We start from the raw sequence: 22,698 nt of genomic DNA on the forward strand, positions 1-22,698 counted from the left end.
CTTTTAATTTATTCAAAAGACGTCCAAGCCCAGTGAATCTTATAAAAAAACACCTTCCCTTCGCCAGACGTACCATATTATGAGCGAAAAAAGCAATCTGGGAGGCATATGTATCCTCCATCGATAGCAGAACACCTGTTACGCAAGTATGGAAGAAGGTTAAGGCTATAGCTGGCCGATCCGACAGCCGTTCAATATTCGCGCTTGAACATGCCGGTGTCGTCGTAATCAATCAAAAAGCTATAGTTAAATTATAGGCCGATCAGTTCGAAACTATAAGTAGCAATGAAAACCATCACATCGATTTCATTCGTATCTTAAGAGAACAAGTAATATTAAACTTTGTTACGGAAAACGATTTTTTTTACAACTTACCGTTTTCATTCGTCGAATTCAATCATGTTCTAATAAACTCCAGTGATACTTCACGTGGATACGATGATACTCTACATGCATTCGTCAAAAATCTTAAAGACGATGATAAAGCGCGGATATTGCATATACTTAATAGAATATGGACCTCAGCCTCATATCCACAAATGTGGAAAGAAGTGGTCATACCGCGTTTGAAACAAAAAAAGGATCCTTTAGATGTCAAGAGTTACAGACCGATATCTCTAATATCGTGTATCGGCAAACTCTTAGATAAAATGCTTAATGCTCGTTTAGTACGTTTATTAGAAAGGAAGCAACTTCTTCCATCGTATCAAACCGGCTATACAAAGCGTCATTATACGACTGATAATATGATAATTCTTGAGAACGCTAAACGGAATGCTTTTATTAACAAGAATCACTTCGTAGGCGTATTTTTCGACTTTGAAAAAGCATTTGGCATAACCTGAAGGCATGGAATTTTAAAACAAATGTATGAATGGGGTCAACGTGGAAATCTTCCTATGATTATCGCCAGCTATTTATTTCAGCGAACTATAAAAGTATGCGTCGGCAACACCTACTCGACAAGTAGGCAATTACAAAATGAAATTCCACAGAGAACACCCTTTAGCGTTAACCTGTTTACAATTGCCGTCAATAGGATTCTACAAGCAATACCAGTGGACAGTGGTAAATGTATGTATATTGACGATCTGGCGATCTTCTTTGCCGTCACGAAAACTGCAACTGTCCGGTACAAGTTGCAACGAGCAATCAGTCACATTGTTGATACGGCTGAAAGATCTGGCTTCAGGTTCTCAACCGAAGAGTCATGCGCCGTACATTTCTGTCGTTTTAGAGGAGTATACCCTAATGCACGACTAACAATAAACGGTATTGAAGTTCCATATAAAGAAGAAGTCAAGTTTTTGGGACTAATCTTCGATTCAGGCTTTACGTGGCGTCCTCATGTACGTCAATCAGCAGCGAAATGTAAACGAACATTCAACATAATGAAATGAAATGTATGTCGAATATCAATTGGGGATCGGATCGAGAAGTTCTTCTATATACCGTATTGATACAATCAAGAATCGACTTTGGCTGTGTTGTTTATTCCTCGACTCGAAAGAGCTGTCTAAAAGCCTTGGACGTCGTACAAAACGCCGGTGATATAGGATATATATCCAGTGATATAGGACTGGAGCGTTTCGCACCAATTCCATTGAGAGCCTTATATGTAAATCAGGATTGTCTGCACTACGTTTTCGAAGAGACATCCTATTACTGCGCTATGCGGTCAATGTCACATCATCATCGCACCATGTAAATGGACCAGCGTTTACAAGATATCCTTTCTAAGAAGCTTACAAACGGCGTCAGACTTATAACAGGCCAGCCGGAATCTGAACTCGAGAATTGATGGATAAGTACGACATTGTGCTTCCCAAAGTTGTTGAATCAACGGTGTGTGAATCACCACCGTGGCTACTTCCGTCGACCCTTTGTTGAGTGGATTTAGCATCTTTTAAGCAACGTAATTCTCGGGAAATAATTCATCGTTTTCGAGAGATTGTGAGCGAACACGACCAGAAGCTGGTTTTATACACGGATGGGGCTTTAAGCTGATGCACGGGGTTGGCAGTACCTTCCATTGTGCGGGCGTTAGTCATTCGTGGTCCTTGCCGGCTGTTGCATTTGTTTAAACTGCGGAGTTGAATACCATTTGGAAAGCTCTGAGGAACTGTGAGCACTATCATGTAACATCCTTTTTGATATGCAGCGACTCAATAAGTGGTCTTCAGGCACTGCAGGATGCGTGCTCAACGGATCCCTTGGTGAAAGTGATACTTGCACTGCTCCAAGTGCTAAGCAAGAAGGGGCAACTGGATACACTGATGTGGATCTCGGGACTTTCCGGCATTGCTGAAAACAAGGCTGCGGATTAGGCAGCTCGTGTGGCTGCTGACGCGCCTGAGCCCGAGGAAATTCCCGTCAGACCTGGCGATGTTAAGTGTCACATATCTGCTTGTATCAGACGTGAATGGTACAGAGTTTGGAAAAGGTTAAAAACGAAACTCAACGGCGTGAAGGACTCTCCTTGCAACTGGACCAACCCCTCTACGATCAAGAGGAGAGAACAAGTTGTCATAACAAAGCTGCGAATAGGACATACGAACTTAACGTAGAGTTATATGTTAACTGGCAACAATCAACCGGTTTATAAGGAGTGTCAAGAACCATTGACGGTCAAACATTTACTGAAAGCTAGCATCGTACATGAAAATCTGCGTCGTCAATTTAATATAGAAGATGGAATAAAGAAACTTTTGAGAAAGAAGAATGTGCTGTTAGAGATCTGCTGTCTTTTCTTTATGCAGCGGGTGTTTTTTACTGTATTTAAATTTAATTTTAGAAGATATTTCTTCCGGATATAAGTTTTTATGTCCAGTGAGGAAACTGACTTATTCATTTATTTTTTTTTTATGTCGGTTTTGTACTGAATGGGACCTTTTACATCCCGTGCAGTTGTGGAGCTTTTATCAAGGATTAAGTGTGTTTAATAACATGTATCGGTACTCGTAAGCTTTAAATATTGGTCATATATACTATGTTACCAACTTTGCGATGTTATACGTTCTTCTTGCGCTGTTCTTTCAAGCTGATAGGAATCTTTACACCCTTATCAGCAGTGTGTTATCTTTTATTTATAGTTTTATTTTAAGAGTTGTCACGGTCTAATGACCTTATTAGTCGATGCCCGATAACTACAAAAAAATATAATAATAATAATAATTAGATTGTTGCCATGATCTATAGTTTTATTTTTTCATTTCGTTTCATTCCAAATTGTAGCAAAAGTATACTTTACAGTTTGTGCTCATTATCTCTAATCATTCAATATTTCTTCTAATACCAGATTAAATATTCTCCACACACATAATGAAATTCATTTCAATCAAACATAGGGAATCATAGGACTGAATTATTAGTTCTTTTTATTGTATTCATTTGATGTACTTACCAATGATCCTTTTTTTTTGTTTTTTTTTATGAAAATAAACTTTTATAATTTACTTTCGGGACGTATTTTACAAAAAAGATAAAAGGTTGGTCAAAAGTCGTGAACATTTTTAAAAATTTATTCACCCTAATCAATTTTTTTTAAATTTCATCGGATGAAAAAATTGCCAAATTTCCTTGGAAGATCTCTTTTGTAACATAAACGGGAGTTCAATAGAGCTTTTTTGTTTAATAGCATGTCAGAAAAAAATTTCACCCAATGAAAATTAAATCGAACAAGATTTTAAACGATTATTATAAGAATATTTTGAAAATTTCAAACGGGCATATAAAGCAATTCCGTCATACAATTTTTGGTGATTTATTCTCTGGGCTATATTTTACTAAAATATTTCAGGAATGAGAATTAAAGAAATAAAATTTTTAATGATCTTTGTAGTAAAACTTTTAGAATTTCGACTGATAAGTAAGGGTTCTGCTTGAATAAACCATAAAATAGGCTTAGATAAAATCTGGGATCCGAAGGAACATCGTAATTAGCTTAATTATTAAGTTATGAAAATTAATATTAAAAAGCAGAAACATAAAAATAACAATTTACAAATTTAAAATTGATTACACAATGATATTTTCCAAACCCCGAATATATATCGAATTTTACATACATTCACTAGTACAATAAATCACTTCACAATCATTAACTTTCAAAAACTTAAAACTATCACGATTATTAAAAAAGTTACAACTTTCTAACACGGTGACACAAATATTAAATGCTACAATTATTAAAAATTTTTTTCTGACACTATGTTTATCATCATGAATCTTAAAGCACGGGTTGTCGTTATTCAATCAGCCAGAAAAACTAATATTATTTAGATTTTTAAATATCGAATTGTTGAAATAGTAGTGATTCCTAATTAAAAACAACTTACCAATTCTTTCAAGCTGTAGAAGTTTATTTATTTTATTTAACACAAGTTAATTTCTTATGAATTTTCCAGAAGTCTCCAGATATCCCACTTAGCTTTCTGGATTCGGGGCCCGTAGACTGCCGCATCCCTTATTCGTGACGTGTGAGTGAGGTACAGTCTTGTTCAGACTCAGGTCGACCATACCTGAGATGTGTGGTTAACTGAAACCCAGCCATCAAAGAACACCTACATCAACGATCTAGTATTCAAATCCGAATAAAAGCAACTAATTTTTTTATTAGGATTCCAACTTGAGAACTCTCGACTTTGCAATCAGCTGATTTACGACGATGAGTTTTACCACTACACTAATCCGGCGGATTGGTTTTTTAATTAACTGATGAGTTAGTTTATTTATTTTACTTTTGTTTTTTAATTTTATTTATTTACGGAAGACCAAAAGACATATTTCCTTACAAAAAACCGTTTACTATAGAATTGAAACAAGTGAGAAATCTGTATGTTGACTAAAATTAGAAAAAAAGCAGATAAACAATTATTCCCCAAAATGGACCGATTAAAAAAATGTACATAATAAAATTTCCAGCTAATTCTCTAACAACTCGAGAACAGTTTATCGAATTTCAACAAATAAAATATAAAATGAGAATAATTCTATTTTCTAAATTTCATTAGCGGGAACCATGTAGTTGCACCATCTCTAGAAGTTATCACCCAGAACATTTAGTTTTTACTCTCTATTCCTAATGTGTACGAGAATGTTGCAATCCGTTCAACTTTGTGAATAATAAGCAGCCCCAATTGTAGATGAAGTGTAGTCTTGTACAGACTCAGGCCGATTATTTCTGAGATATGTGGTTTATTGAACCCTAAGTATCCACCGGTATAACCATCCAGCGGTATAACGGTATATTCAAGTCCGTATAAAAGTAATTTACTTTTACTAGGATTTGAACCTCAGAATCTTCGACCTCGAAAACAAGCGAATAGGTTTAACACCTATATTCGACCTCGAATTAGGTATTAAACAGTTGATTTGTGACGACAATTTTGTCCCTAATTCAAACACGGGTTAAGACATACCGCACGAAAAATGACGAGACGCTTTATCTTTTACTACCTGCTCGACGATGGCAGAATCGGATTGATTTTCGCTTAAAACCACTCAAATTTAAAAAGTTAAAATTCGAGGTAAAAGAACCATTCTGCCCAGCAGTTACTTTTAAGCGAACATTGTTTTATAAACATACACAAACAGAGACACAGTAATTTATTGACCTAATGAAACGAAATCTTGTTTTATCTCACCCTTTTGCGCTTCATCTGTTTGTATTTTTCTAACGCAATTACGGGTAAACTCATCTCCAATAGTTTTTTTATGAAATCTAGAGTAAAGTTTCTTTGTTATAAGACGAAACGACGTGTACGTATTTTGATAAAAATTTCCTGCGATCTTATTTAGACTGAGAAAGACTACGGAGGGAATGTTTCTATCGTCACGCCACTGCTGCACAGATGAACACGTGATCTCCATTCAATCCCGACGTCGCGCGTCACCTATCATTGTCTCTCAGCGGCTGCATATTAGATACTTTAGTTTTTCTCGTTTTAATCCATCTTTAAACCTAATTTTTATTTTTGAGACCATTCTTCTACTACTACTGAACAGCACCGATTGTATGGGTTTTGGACTGGGTAAGATTCTTCTTGTACTGGGTTTTAGCTACTCTTAGTGCTACAAGATTAGATGCTTCAAGTGTACTTTTATTAGTACGGTTTAATTTATAGATAGAAGCTTGTTGATTTCTCAAAGTATGTAATTTTCTTTCGAAAAATTTCAATGGTTTTTTTTTAATGAACGGATGTTTAGTTTGCAAAAGTCGAATTAATTTTGATGGCTTCATGCTTTCATCAGAAAGGACTTGAAAGCAAACAACGCACTGTGGCATTCCATCCAATGAGGTAAAATCATAATTTAAACAACTGTCATTATTATTATTTTTACAACTGTGTACATTATTGTCTTTTTACCAGTCGATTCGCTGGATGTAGATAGCTTACTTCGTTTTTTCACAAATTATCCATTTTGTCTAAGAATCTAACTGGAAAATAAAAATAGTTACACTGTTTGACCACACACTAAGAAACCCAACCTCCATTATTACTATTTTCAATGAAACTATACTTTTAAAAACTTAAATAAAGACATCAGACGCACGCTTCGTATTCGAAAATAAAGTTACGTTCTGCCATCCTTTATATCTCTTTTATACTGCTGAGAGCATGACGAGTTCAAAAGTATCATATGCATATTCGAACATGACGCTCTCACAGCGAATATTACCCAAGAAGACCAAATTACAAGGAGCAGTATAGATCAAGTTGTAACCCGTAAATTGCTCATTTGTACACTTCATATATGCATGTTCATACCCTATCTACAGTAGAGAAATAATTTTAACTAGGTTTAATTGGGTTGTGGTTGGGGGGTCGCGAAATTTCATTATATATATTTTTTACCTTTTGGGGATCGTAGAGCTAAAACGGTTGAGAATCATTGGTATAGAGGATAAAAGGGGATGAGATGAAAAATAACCTTAGACGTAAGTTATTAAGATGTGAAATGGAGAAAACAGTTCAAGGATATAGAAGAAAAGCGATGACTTTGATATCATCCGAAGCACTGAAAGCCCCAAGGAATTTTGCAGTATCTAGAATCACCAGCGTAGTCTGCCGAAGATTTACTACAACAATTCTAGTCCCTTGTGATTAAGCCTGAAAATAAATAATTTTTTTTTTTAATTCAGAGGAAGGAAATCAAATTTCAAACAATATTGTTTGGAATATAACTTTTTTCGAATTGATAATGGAGATTTTTCCACCGTATTTTTAGTAAAACTATTTTTTCTAATTTAGTAACTGAAAATGAATTTCAGAAAAAATTTAAAGAGAAGAAATATAAACTAAATAAAGTTTTTAATAAACGTCATAAAAATCTTTTGCCAGTTTTTGTGATTCACTCAATAAGGAAACCTTTTAGTAAAAAATTGTAGGCGAATGACGAGAACTTATATGACAAAATTAAAACATATTTCATATGATATACTTTTTCAAATTATGATGGAGAGCCCTTTTTAAGTAATAGACAAGAACTAGTATATAGAACGATATATATTTAACGCTTGAAAGGGACTGAAATCTGACCGAAAGAATGAAAATGAGCAATTAAGAAGAAAAGTAAGTAAGAAAAATAATGCAGAAAAGAAATCTGTTTCTATGAAATATACCAGTAGATTTAAAAACTAGAAAGAGATTTTTGAACATATTTTTGTGGAGTGTAACAGTTTATGGTAGCAAATTGTGGACAACATGAAAAATAGTAAGAAATAAATTCCTTTGTGAAGAGCCTTTGTGAAAATTAAACATGAATATGTTGAAAATTAGGTGGGTTAATGAAATTTAAGATTAAAAGCTTCTAAAATTAAAAAGGGATGAGAAAAGTTTATGGTAAAAGATCAAGAAAAGTTGATGGATCATTTATTAAAATACGCAAGATTAGTTTAGTGAGGAATGATATAAGGAAGTATAAAACTGTTGACATAGATAAGAGTGGAATATATGAAATAAATAACTTAGGATGTAGAGTTTAGTAAACATGTTGAGGTTAAATTAGCACAAAACAAAAGGAATGAAGAATAGCAGCACAAAAATACCAACTGAAAAAATAAACAATGATGGTTTTTTTCTGATTTATCTGTACCAATTCCCAAAAAGTTTGGTTTTTCGGGAGAGTTTTTTTTTATTAATTATTAAAAATGTATTTTATTTTATAAACAGTCTTCAAAAAAGAAGAAATATCTATTTAACCCAACGTTTTTTTATTTTTTTTTTATAAATAAAATATATATACATATATTTATAATGTCTTCGCCAAACGATGGACCGGTTACGATGACTGCTTTTATATTTTAAACGTAGTTCCCTCTTTACACAAAGTATTTGAGCATTTTTCCTTTTATACATTTATATATATCAAACATATCTGTATATCTGTAATAAATATACTTTGCATTTCTTTTTTGTAGGTATATTTACATAACAAAAAAAGCCTAATAACGTAAAATAAAAAATAACGTTTTAATTAAAATATGTTTAAATTATTTTAAAAAAGGGTCAGCTCTTAATCTATTAGTATTTCATTTTTAAAACTTAATAAATAATTTAAATAAATAAAAAAAGTGAAAAAGTCAGGTTGTGAAACCGGAAAACATCCCTCTTGACCTGATGTTTACGTAATCTTTAATTAACAAACAAATTATTTAGATAAATGTAGAACTTAAAACAATCATACTACTAAAAACAGTTTTTTTATACAGATACGTCGGCTCAGAGTAAATTATATTTGACTTAACACCGTATAGGTTTGTTACGTTGAGGTCGCTGCGTATTGCGGTATAACTCTATTGCCGGAGGCACAGCACGCGTCCTCTTGGTTGTAACGTAGAACTCCACGACGTAGTGGAGTGGGGCCTTTGCGGCCGTCCGTCCCCCATATGTTTTGTGGGGCTTCTCGCTGTGCTGTGGTGGCACGGGCCGCACTGCCCGATAGTCTGCGGGCGGGTTGATCAGCCTTTATACGGTATCCGCTAAAGTTAATTAACAGATATATTCACAGCAATGTGACGTCATACAACAACAAAACTCGACTCGACTCTGTTACTTACAATCGACTACTCTAGCCTTTCAACACAGGTTCATATGACCACTGCGATTAAATTATATTTCGTTATTAAACTACCTCTTTGCGATTATATTTACTAAATCATAATTTATAATAATAAAAACAAGTGTCATTTTTATCCGGTCTCTTCCGGATACTTCTGTTTACACCCCGCCAGGACTTCTTCCAATTCTGATATGAAATCGATTTTTAAAAGAAGTGTCCAAAGTGAAATCCTTAGTCAAAAAAAGCAAAATAAATGTATATCACAAACATTTTTTTTTTAAATTTATGTATTTTAATTTATGTCCTAAAATAAACTTTTTTCTGAAAAAATAGTAAAGCGTATTCTAAAATGTCTTATAAATTTCAATAACATGAACAGGTGTGGAAATTACAGATCAAAAATCTTTAATTTGCCTGTTATGATCCGTTTAAAAGTTATTGCTCGAGGAAAGCATTCCTGCTCTAACTCGACCTACCGGTCGTATGTAACTCGACCTGTTCGGTGTTCGTATGTTTGTGATACAGTAACTATCAAATACGTTTTCTGTTTTTTTTTTTACACTATTCAATAAGGTTGTTTACTATTAAGATGGAGGGCGTTTGATTAACAATTTTTCATAAAAACTTTCCTTTCAAAGTAGCTCTACAATTTTTCTTAGATCGGATAATGGAAAGATAAGATGTAGGAGAATTTTCCATGACCAACATACTGACCTCTTCCACACCTGGCGTCATCCACAATTTCCATGTCTATCAGCGGCTAAGCATTGGATTTATGACTTTATACGTTTTACTCTATCTTTAAAAAAAACCGTTTTCTTTGAGATTGTTTTCCTATTATTGTACATCATACATTTTTCAGTCTAGAATAAATTACTTAATCTTCGTTGGTTTTCGTTAAGCTTGTTTTTTATTGTTTCTCCCCTCAAACACATTATTTACAAAAAAAAGTATCAGGATATAGCGGAAATAAAATAACTTCTCTGTATATTTCAGCCAGTGATGTCCTGTGTCCCAAGAAACAGTGCTTACGATATTTTTTACTGCAGTAAGATAAGTTTTGGAAATGTTTGAGCTTTCTACCATCAAATCCAGTTGATAATTCCATTCCTTACTTTAATTTTCAGTTTATAAAGTCAGTTTCGTTGTAATTTTCAATTAATTAAGTTCAGTACAAAATGAGCTAGGTTTACTGTTCACAGAACTACTGGTGGTTGGTATTTCCATATCAACATAATATTATTAGATGTATGAGTGTCCCTTTAAAAACCGTTGATTGTTCTCTGTGGGATTTTTCAATTTATGACGGAAAAACATATTTTGCTATAACATATACAAGGTCGTTTTAAATCAACTTTCCTAGTTGGGCCTATAAAATCACTCTACCTACTAGTCAGTTGTAGTACAGTTAGTTTTTGTACCTGTATTGGAAATAATGTGTTTTTACACAAGCAAGAATGACTTTTTATGGTTCAGTTTAGATGAAAAAGTAGTAAGACTATTGCTGCTACCCATGAAGAATTCCAAATTAGATTATTTTAATTTTTCATTACCGACCTGTCAACATTTGCATAAACTGAACATAAAGTTTCAAATTACTGGAGGCTTTAATGATCTTATACGATTTGGTAGGCCTAGAACTAGTTGCATTTTAAAAGGTAAACTGCAACTATTTTTGAGACATTAATCAAAGTTTAACCAAACGACGTTTGAATCAAATCATCAATGATTTTGATGACTTTAAAAAATATATGAAGAATTTATTCAACCAGATCCTCATATTTCAAGTTCTGAGATGTAATCTGATGACGTATGCTTCAAATTAATGGTCTAGTAAACCGTCATAATTGCGTTTATTGTTGTGATGAAAATCTTTGCGTAATTAAGGAGAAGGAACTTAATATACATTGAATTCATATCTTGAGATAGTGCAAGATGTTGTTATTCCCGAGCTATTAAACTACTCTGATTTTACTATGTTGGGTGGCCAATGGCAAACACAGAAATACACCAAAGTGTTATATTTGGTACCAAGACAAGTACCTCCTCATTACGCTCTTCGTTACAGACTACCTCGATTAAAATCTTCCTGAACGGGTAGGCCGCCAAGGAATAATTAAATGGCCACCAACTTCGAATGATTTGACGCCTTCGAGTTTTCGTTCTGAGGATCATCAAAGCAAGGAATTTTATTAAATATCCTAATGATCTGAACCGCTCCAAGCTGTGAATTAGACTTACAACAAATGACCTGAACCACTTTATTTTATAAATCGGGTCAAACCTTTATTGAAAAAAAGATGAATTCCTAGCAATTCAGTGGTTTAATGCTGCTACGTATGCATAAAGACAAAAGGATGACATCGTGAATGATTTCTCTGATGTACATTTAACATGACTTAGTAAAAAACCTTTTTTTATTGTTTTAAGGATTACAAAGTACCTTTTTTCTTAAAAATGTTGGCAAGTTTGTATGACTTGTTACTTTCTCAGGTAACTATGTATTTTTTCTGGATTTATTGTATCATATTATTCATGTCCGGTTGGTTGGCCAATAACCTGATGTTTTCTTCAACCATTTTTTTTTTAATTTCAGCAGTAAAACGAATTCCTAAATTATTTTTATTACTTCATGATACTTTGTACGTATTCTGCTATAAATATGGTTTTTTTATCAAAAAGCAAGCAGCCACTACAATTAGCATAGGATGTTTAAAGGATAAACCTCGCCTATCATTGAAATAAAGAAGGAATGTGCAAGAATTCTACAAAATCGTAAACTATTTAACAATTTTCCCCCTCACTGGATGAAAACTCTTATGTTAATCAAAAGTTCTAATTAAATAAATGAAAAGGAACCGAGTAAGAAGAGAAGGAGCACTTAAACCACTGAGTATTTTAATCATGTCCCACCCCTAACGATGAATACTTTTGGGAAACGTATTCATCCATTTTAACTGAAAGGATACTTGAGATTTACAGGAACTGATACTCTCTCTGTGTGGAATAATTCCGAACCTAAATCCCAGGAGGAATAATTCTCTTCCTTAATTCCCAGTTATTTTTTAAGTCCAAAAATATTAAAATGCAGTTAAAAATGTTTCTTTCGATGTATAATTTCATTTACGTACTTGTTTAATTGTGTTATTTTTTACCGGGTTGTTCCTGAATCACACCTAGTTATTGAAAAGTAGGATGAAATAAACCGAACATCAATAGGCAATGACGAATGATTTAATTATTACCTGAAACATATTTTTAATTCATATTACACATGAACAATTCCGACGTTAAATTTCACATTAAGCACAAATTCGTGACGTTATTTTTATTCATAATAATTTCCGATGGGTTATACAGGAATTAAAATAAAACATAACTTTCTTATTTTAAGGATTGTAGGAAAACTTTCAATAAAGCCTTAAAATACTGGGAAGTCGTTTTTCTTACTTTTGAATTTCCTTTTCGTCGGATGTTATTGGAGGTCGGATTCTCGGATTTCAGATTTCTCCTTAATAAAGCAATAAATTTATATAATTTTTAACATTCAATTTATTTACTAGAATTATTTAAGATTTTTTTTAATAGCGTCGTAACGGGAACAACTTAACCGACTTTAAGAAAAAAAGAAGATTCTCAACTCGACTCGTATATATTGGAAAAAAGCTGAGAACAAATTTTTATTCTTTCCTGGCATGGTTAGTTATTAATTGTTACATGGGGGGGGGGGGGAGGTTAACGATACTTGAAACAAATTTTTTAAATTAAAAAAATCGATATATTTTAGTTTTCTGCTCTCCCACCCCTCAAAATCATCTCCCTATAAAATTATTTGATTGTCTTCGTTTACTTTGTTAAATGGAAGAAATTTTTTTTAAATCCTCTGAAAAATGTACAACTAAAAAAGTTACTTAAATTCCTTTTTTTGGGAGGACGTAAATCATGATGAAAGTTTACGAAATTTTACTATTGAAGTTTAAATAAGCTAGAATAAAGTTTTGAAACATAAAAAAAAACCGATATTTTTACATTTTTATCGGCTTCCCCATTCTCAATATTACCCTCAAAATATATTTTGGGGGCCATTTGCGCTACTATTTGCTTAGGAAGATATAAAAAAATACGGTTGAAAATTGCAGTAAATAAAAAGATAGCTTTGTTTCGATTTTTGGGAAAGGGGAAGAATCAGGAAGCAATTTCTTTTTTTAAACAAGGTAACCATGTACGCATGTACTGAATTTAATGTAAAGTGGGATTATTTTTGCAAAAGTTTGAGAAAATTGACCCTAAAAAAACATATTTATATATGTATAAACATCACCGCCACTTTGTTTATTTTCTGGGGTTCGTGGATCATAAAACGTCAAGAAGTGAAAAAAAAAACCATACCCAGTTTTTGACAACTACCATACTTTCCTTCTTGCAGCATAGTTCTAGACTTCAGGCCTATGTGCCAGGAGATTAAAAATTTAAGTCATGATTTCATCAAATGAATCGAACTCGGCGATTTTTTATTTTTATTTTGGGCAGAAGTTTCTCCAGAGGTTATTTTTTAAAAGTGTTCTGAATAAATGATGGATTTATTTAAACGAAAAATTACATGTTTATATGAATGATTCGTTCGATCTGTCAAGATTGCTTAAAATTTGATCTTTGTAGCGTATTGATTTTATAGCCTTCAAAATATTTTCGCACTAAAAATTAATCTGCAAACTTTAGTAAAATTAATGTACGTTCATGATTTCTAGAGAACAATTTCTCTACTTCCTTACTCAGTATTAGGTTCTTATTTTTATGTAAACTTAGGTAACGCTTTTGCACTTCTTGTGAACAGTTTTTTTTTCAAACAAGCAGAATTTGTAAACATATTCATATTGTAAATAAAATTCTAAAATATACCAAATAAATAAAATAAAACTAACTTAATAAAGATGCTATAAAATTTAAAAAATAATTATTATAATAATCTTTGTAATGATTCTTTCAATTGCGATTTTTTTTTTTTTTAAATGCAAAAAATAATAATTTGTAAGCTGTTGAAAGTTTTTTGTTTTTTTTTTAATTTGACGTCGATTTCTTGATTTCTTAAGTTGATATTAAAATAACAATTGAAAAGTTATTTTCTTTTCTTTTAATGTTTGTAACTTTTGTAGTCTTTTACATTATTGTTCTTAAAAAAATTAATTTTATCATTAACGTTTATCATCGTATTCGGAGGATAAATTTCTTTTAAATTTAAAAAAAAGTTATTTTATTTATATATCCCAAAATATTCCCACTCTGTTAATAACTTATGTAATGAAAAAAAAAATTGAAATAATAAATCAAGTGAAACGTTAGACAAATTAATAAATCTCATTTTTAATTGTATGTTAAATTATTTTTTTTTATATTTCAATATAGTTTTTTATTTTTTTCTATAAGAAAAAAACCTACTACAAAGATTTAATAAAGTCCAGTACCCTACAAACTATGGCATCCGGCAATATCATCCAACATTTATTCAGAAATTAAATAGAGCAACAGCCCTAATATACGAGCTGCTGCGCTATTTCTGCATAATTGAATACGCACACAAAATTATGTAAGACTTATTATTGTACAAACTCAGTCTCTCAAATAGTAGAGAAAACAAAAATTCAGGAGGGTTATTACTTTTAAAGATAGAAACATACGTCCCCCTATAGTATATTGTAACAACTAGTAGAGTAAAATATAATATTAAAAAATAAGTTGTGCATCATGGAAAGTGAGTAATTGAAAGTATAAATGGTGCGGGAAGGGTGAAGAAAGATCATTCGTAGTCGGCGTCCTATAAAAGCTTATCTAAAAGCTACGTTCATCGGGGACGGTGGTTGTTTGAAATCTGCCATCTAATTTTTGGTCGGGGTGTATGAAAGCGCTAGTCCGGCCCATAAGCTGGCGGTGAACCACCGCTTTGCACTTTTATATCGCCCTAATCCATGACACGTGTTCTGCAGGTGGCGTAACATCATATTGTTCCCAGATCATTAGCTAATGAATATCCTCCGTACGCAACGCTTGTATTATTGTTGAACTTATCTATTTAGGTATATGTGTATATGTGTGTGTCTATTTTTTCGATTTTATATCGGTAGGCGTGTGCGTATGTGTTAGTTCTCTTACTCAATAGGCTAATGGAAATTGGACACTGTTCTCTAATCTGATGTGCTGTCCGATGACAGCACAGCCCAGCCTAGTAATAGTAACATTAGAAGAACTGTGATCGGCGGACTTGAATCTTATACCGTATCAATATTATCTTTTACAAATACTATTATTACATACCGTACGAAAGAATATACACTTCATTAATTTTATATTAACTTTCATAATAAAATATAACCTTATACTTAAGTTTATATTAAGTTATACTTCAATATTTGATTCTTTTAAATAAATATGTCAGTTATAACTGTAAGTTTTTAATCGACAAAGTTAAAAAATATTTTTGGCTTTAAGATAATAATTACGAAAATTATTTTCAAACTCGCTTGTGATTGTAAAGCATTTTGTACGTATTCGTGTAAATGTTTATTTCTATATTTATGTAAACGTAAATATGTTTTAATTTATTTTTACATCCTCCTGCTGATGGCTTTAAAGCCGAAAGCCTTAAATTGTAGTTAAAAGATAGATTTTTTATTATTAATTATATTTTTATACTTTATCAACTGATTTAGTTGACAACAGCTATGTGAATAAAATATTACAATAAAAATATTATTTTAAACTTATTTTAAAATGAGTTTTTTCATAAGTTTTATAAGTTACATTACACACCAGCTGAATTACCCTCCGAGTAGCTTACATGTTCTTACCTACTTTATAAAATGGAGCCCATAATCAAAATTACAACAAAACTTCAAATGAAATTTTTTTTTTTTTAAATTTGATTTCCTTTAGTTCCCCAAATTTTTTATTAAAATGCAGAAAAAACTTTTACCGCAAAATGGGGAAATGCTTTGGATGAAATTTTAAAACAGATTTCCTTGAAAGTTATTTAATTTTTTTTAATTTTTACGGTTCGTAATTTTTTATAACGTTCTCTTCTATACAGTCATTGGATATAATATTTGGTCAAAAGGATGACCAACTTTTTTTACTTCTTTTACTTTTCAAGAAAGGTTTCATAATGGAACCACCAATGTTTTGTCTTTTTTATAGTTTATTCTGAATAAGTAAGTGTACCAAAAGTTAATTTATCTATATATATAAAAATGAATGTTTGCCTGTCTGTATGTCTCTTATGCCTTCCTAAACCGTTCATCCGATAGCGATTAAACTTTGGGGAATGGTTGGACGCATGCCAGGGAAGATTTCTGAATTAGTTTAGACCCGCTAGGTGGCGCTGGCGTCGAGATATTTCGAAAAATTGTATTTATGGTCCGATTTGCCTCATATTGAATGCATGTTACTTACATGGAAAGAATTATCTCTTCAAAAAATAAACCCGCTAGATGGCGCTGGAGTTGAAATATTTACAAAAAATTATATTTATGGACGATTTGGTTCGTATTCAGAATATGAATATTAGTTGCGTGAAAAGAAATATTTTTGCAAAAACTATGCCCGCTAGGTAGGGCCGGTGTCAAGGATATTTACGAAATAAACAAAGAAATATACAAACAGACTTTTTATTCTATGTATACATATATAAAAGGCATGTTCGTATGTGTCCGCTAAAGACCAAAAAAACTAATGGAACGATTTACTCGCGGGCAAAAGGGGAAAATGGAAAACGGGAAAAAGGTGGAAAAAAAGGAGAAAACGGGAAAGGGTAAAAAGGAAACTGGGAGAGGGATGAGGGAGAAGCTGGAAAGGAAAAAGAGGAAGGAGAATAAGTGAAAGGTAAAATTTGTGAAGTTCAGTTTTTTAATATTTTTATCAAATTTTCAATTGTGTTCATTTAAACTCTCCCACTCTATATATATATATATATATATATATATATATAGAGAGAGAGAGAGAGAGAGAGAGAGAGAGAGAGAGAGTGAGAGGGCATTGCGGGGTCTCCTAGTATAATATAAATATACTAAAAGTAAATGTATTAATATCCTAAACGTTCATTAAATATATTTGTAAAGGAAATAAATCAATTTAACGGTTCCTGAGTTTTAAGCTAACAGCGATACAAAGAAATAAGTACATAAGACATTCTGATTTTTTAATACAGAATATTATAAAGATTTCATATTACAAAATTGAGTGTAACTAGACGATAAAAACAAACACAGACGTATAAAATTATAAAAATTATATTTCATACAAAGTTTTAAAAGTAAAAGACACGTGTCTTTTTATTTTTTTATTTATTAATTGCGTGACCGCAATAAAGGATACGTTTTTTTAACTTTTATTAAGTTCTTCAGAATTGAATTTCACCAATAAAATAAAAATTACTATTACTGGTAAAATCAAAATAATATTGATGGAATTATTATTGTGGTGATTATCATCCATCTATTGATTTTTGTAACTTATCTGATGAGCGAGTTGTTTCATGGGAAAAGATGTAACAAGCCTAGCACATTAGTAGGGAGAGAAGTCATGTCTCACTGACAGAGCTACTCAGCATAACGAACTCATGTAAATGCAGGTAATTCAGCCCTATAATCGACTTTCATTCGTTTTATCCCAGATACCGGTGGCTGTACAAAGAGCTACAAGATTGATTATTTCAAAAAGCTACTCTGCCTGGTGACGGTGTTATTCAAGTATTTTTTACACGTCGTAATCTTGAGAGATTGGGATGTATTGTGAAAAAACATAGGTTTATGACGAGAGGGAAATATTGAATATGTTATGCATTCTTTAAATTTACCTACTCTTTCAGTCTGGGATGTTGCGATTTTCAACTTTTCCATCTCATGTCTTATTAAATTATTATGAATTAACAGCAGAGTTAAAAAATCCATTGGCCTTTTAATTTTTTAATTCTTTAAATTTTTTTAATTAACAGATTCTTATAAGAAATAGATTTTTTATTTTAAAATATCACCGGGTAGTATATGCATTTGTATTTTAATACGAAAACGAAATAAAACTATGAAAATGAAATAAAATAATTGATCAGTGAAAAAATATTAGACCGTTATTGAGAATAAACCAAAGACTAGCTGGTTTAGAAGTAGACAGTAAATTGACCGTTACACGATAAATTAGCCAATTAGTTTAGTGAAACAAACAAGCATAATCACGAGTCGTATTTATTTTAAAGCGTTATAACATAAATTATAAAGAATATTTCAGAATTAAATGTTTTTTTGTTAAAAATATCAGTTAACAAAAATCTTTTACAAGAATGAATGACAGTGAACAAACAAATCTTCTGTTTTTGTTATTGTAGTACAAATTGGGTGTTTTAATTTGTAACTGAAGAAAAGAGGAAAGGGGAGTTCACATCCACGCTGATGTGCTCTCTTAAACCGGGGCAGTGACATTTGATACCCGACAACCACTTGTGAGGTCAGCAACTCGCAGACCCGCTGTGTTATTCAGTGACCCACCTCCCATTTAATGAAAATAACTATCTCTTCACTTATATTATTATTATTAACAAAACATTTCTTATAAAGTAATAATTATATAAAAAAGAACTATAAATACAGTAACCTCTTACTACTTTAAAAATAATTGATTTTAAGAGTTCTGCTAATGCCGTTAATTTGAAAATAAATTAAAAATAGCGGAATATATTTTTTACAGAATAATAATTGTATTCATTATCTTCAAGTTTTATCATTTTTACAAAACAAATTAATTTGAAGCTTGTTGTTTATAGCGATATTGATTTGTATTCCATATTATAATTCACGTTAAGAAACGCATCCGCAGATCAAAAACTACAAATTAATTTTGTTCTTTAGTCTTTAAAATTCAAAAACGTTTACGTTAATTTTGACCTGCAAAAAAATGTAATTATGAAAAAATTTAATGAAAAAAATTAATGTTAATTATGAAAAAAATGTAAATAAAAAAGTAGATATATAAGAACAATGAAAAGTTTATAAAATCGGAATGGTGTGGGATGCTTTTATTTTTTTTTTACAGACTTTTCAAAGAAAAGTACGGTAATTACTTTCGGTTTTATGGTGGTAGTGGGAGGGTGAAATTGGATTTTCTTTACGTTTTGAGGTATGAGGCGTACGACAATACTTAAATTGTTGTATATTTATATAATATATATATATATTATAAATATTTAGCCGTAAAAGTTTATGGTTCAAAAATTTTCAAAACTATTAAATCAATTTCATTGAAATTTAGAGACGCTGTAGTAGTTAATCTGAGGTTAGTACATGTAAAAATTCAGTTACGCTCAATGTAAGGTCGAAAAAATTTGAACGGGGCAATTAGAAGCGTGGTTCGTTATGGTAGTGCAAGTTGGAACGTTGACGTTTCTTTATATCCGGTAGCTGTTGTTAGCAATATTATTATTTTTATTTACTTTTTTATTTTAATCTATTGTAGTACATTTTTGACGTGTAACTATTTTTTATTGATCTAGTTTTTTTTTTGTAAAATTTTAGATTAGAATGAGTTGATACTTTTTCAAAAGGAAACAAAATAAAATATCAAAAAGTCGAATTCTTGCCCAGAACTGCGCAAGTTTTTTTTTAACGGTGTTATTTAAAATTGAATTTCTATCAATACCAATTTTTATAATCTAAAAAACATTCACGAGCAAAATCCTAATGACGCTCAACCGCCTTGTATATAGCGTTCCTTGAATCGATTTTTTTTTTTTTTTAATTTTATAAATCGATTCGCTTATACGGAAGTTACCAAACTAAATTTCATGACTTTAGTTTGAACGTAAAAATATAAAGCCAAATAGAACGCACATTATGATCATACATACATTGTAATGGTTGATTCCGAGTTGGGATTACTTTTATCTACAGAAATACTTTTCTCAGTTTTATATTGTAATAAACAAGAAAGTAAAGCTTAAAATAAATATTAAAACCAGAAAAAGAAAATTCTTTTAAAACTCATTAAAAGGCCCATTAGAGAAACATATTAGAAGAATCATTAGAATCTCATTAGAGTTTCTAAAAAAATTAGATTATTAAAAAAGATTAAAACGATTGTTTAAAAAACAATCTAATGGGTATGTTTTACTTCATAAATGCATAATTTCGTGCTTTTTCGTTCTTCCTTCACGTCTTTAAATTTTATTGCAAGAATTTTCTTAACAAGAAAAAATCTACAATCCAATTTAATACCGAGCTATTAGCTTAGTTTCCGACAGTTTAGTTAACTTTCTTGACTATAAAATAAGTTCAAATTGGAATAAATTATACAAACAAAGCCTATAGAAGAAGAATTTCTGTTCCGTTACATTTTTGGATATAAACCAGATATTCAGCACAGTACGGTAGGAACGATTTCAAAAAATAAACAAACAACTATCTTATCAGTTTTCTTAGGTCTTTGAATTTTTTATTATTTCTTGAACAAGTTTTTCATGGTAAAATTTCCAAACGAGGTAACAAAGCTGTACCTTACTCACGCCATAGTGAAGAGCATCAATGTTTAACTGTTCATCCATATCTAGACCTAGCTACGTTACAGACATAATTATGACACCATCGTTTGTACACGATACCTCGATACAAGTTACATACACGACTTACCGATTACAGATTCACAATTTTTACAAGAAAATAAATGGTGAATGACAAACGAAAATTAAATCATTACCACCTCTTTACGGGTGACAATGTTTCGTTGAGAAATATATTCCTATATTTCTTGTAAGTGTTATGACCCCCCCCCCCCCATATCAGACTTGACAATTAAAACATAAGTTTCAACTATTCTGTTGCACTTAAGGAAGAATATCAAAACTTTTTCCTTCACAACAAAATTCTGATTTATAAAATTTTTATCAAATAGGTTTTTATACGCTGAAATACAACTGCAGGAAACAACAAGCAAATTAAAATTCAGTTTTTTAAATGGTTTCCATCTAAATTGCTTCGGACAATCGCAAGGAACATTTCTAATTCGATTATTCATCGAGTCTTACACATCCCAATCTAGATTTTATTTTACTTTTACCGAAAGATATTTGTAGACTTTCTGCAACATACTCGTAATGATTAAACTTAGAACTACTAACTGCTACTTAAAATGCAATATATCTGTTACACGGTGAGATGCCACCTAGAATGTGACAAAGACACCCGACAGATCTGTTTTAAAGGAAAATGAAAGATAAGATGATGTATCTTTTTTTTAAAGGAAACAAAAAATACATCGTTTACAAAATAGATTACAAAAAAAATAACACAACGTAGAACGGTTGCAAGAATGCCAGTGGGTATTCCCTTCAACAAAACTCCTCATTTTTTTAACTGCTATTATTACTTACAAAGAACAAATTAAAGAAACAAAAAATACAAATTATTAAATTAATCTGAATAATTAATTCTACTGATAATAAAATAAATATTATATCAAATAGGTAGATTGACATATTCGAATTCGTGTATACGAATATATGCATTTAGTAACTTTTAAGAAGTTAAGAAATATGAAAAAAAGTCGCATGAACAATTATTTAAAATAACTATTTCATAATGATAGAAGTAAAAGATTGACGCTTTAATAAAATATTAAATTAAAAATGTTATATTTACTAAAAAATAATAATACAGTTTTTCCAATCTGATACAATATTAACCAACATATTATTTTAATAAATATCAATATTAATTTATAATTTGATCTCATTTATCGTGATTGTAATTTAATACAATTTAATTTTAAGGCTTCATCGTCAACGCTTCTATTCAAATCCGGAATATGTTTTTTTTGTTTTTTTTTTTTTATAAACGTCATGAAGTTTCAGTTATGAAAATTCTGTGGTAAAACTAAAATTTATAAAATGATAGTCTATGCTAGCAGCAATGATTTTATTTCATTGTCGGCTACTTACAATCGATCGTCAATACGAGTTTTCTAGATATACTAAAATACTGGCTTCTTATCTTTTATTAAAATATTTAATAAAGTTAGGCATTTATAGAAATGCCTAATGCTTAATGGGATGATATAAAACGTAGACTACATTAATGCGTCTCACTTTATATCAATCAATGAATTATCGAATACGATCATCGATACTTATTTATTACATGATATTAATAGCAATTTCAAAAAAGGAAGAAACCATATTGTTAATGAAAAATTACTAATTTTCTGTAATTTTCACCGACAATCTTCATAGATCTCCAAAAACGGTTATAAAAAACACAAAATAACTGAAAACTACAACATCAATAATAAACATTAATAATTTTTGGCACATCAAAGTTTTATAGTGTTTTTACTTGCGTATGCGAAGTAAAAACACTATTATTGTATTGTAGTCGCCAAAAATTTTGGTTTTCAGATTTCAACGGAAATATCCACTTTGACCATCCCTGAATCCATTTTGACTAGTTTCGACGTGACGTCTGTACGTACGTGTGTATCTCGTATAACTCAAAAACGATTAGCTGTAAGATGTTGAAATTTTGGATTTGGGACTGTTGTAACATCTAGTTGTGCACCAACCCTTTTGGTTACAATTGACTGGACCAAAAGTGTCCAAAAAACACC

Source organism: Lycorma delicatula, chromosome 1, assembly GCF_047948215.1.
Source record: "Lycorma delicatula isolate Av1 chromosome 1, ASM4794821v1, whole genome shotgun sequence".
Taxonomy (NCBI): domain Eukaryota; kingdom Metazoa; phylum Arthropoda; class Insecta; order Hemiptera; family Fulgoridae; genus Lycorma; species Lycorma delicatula.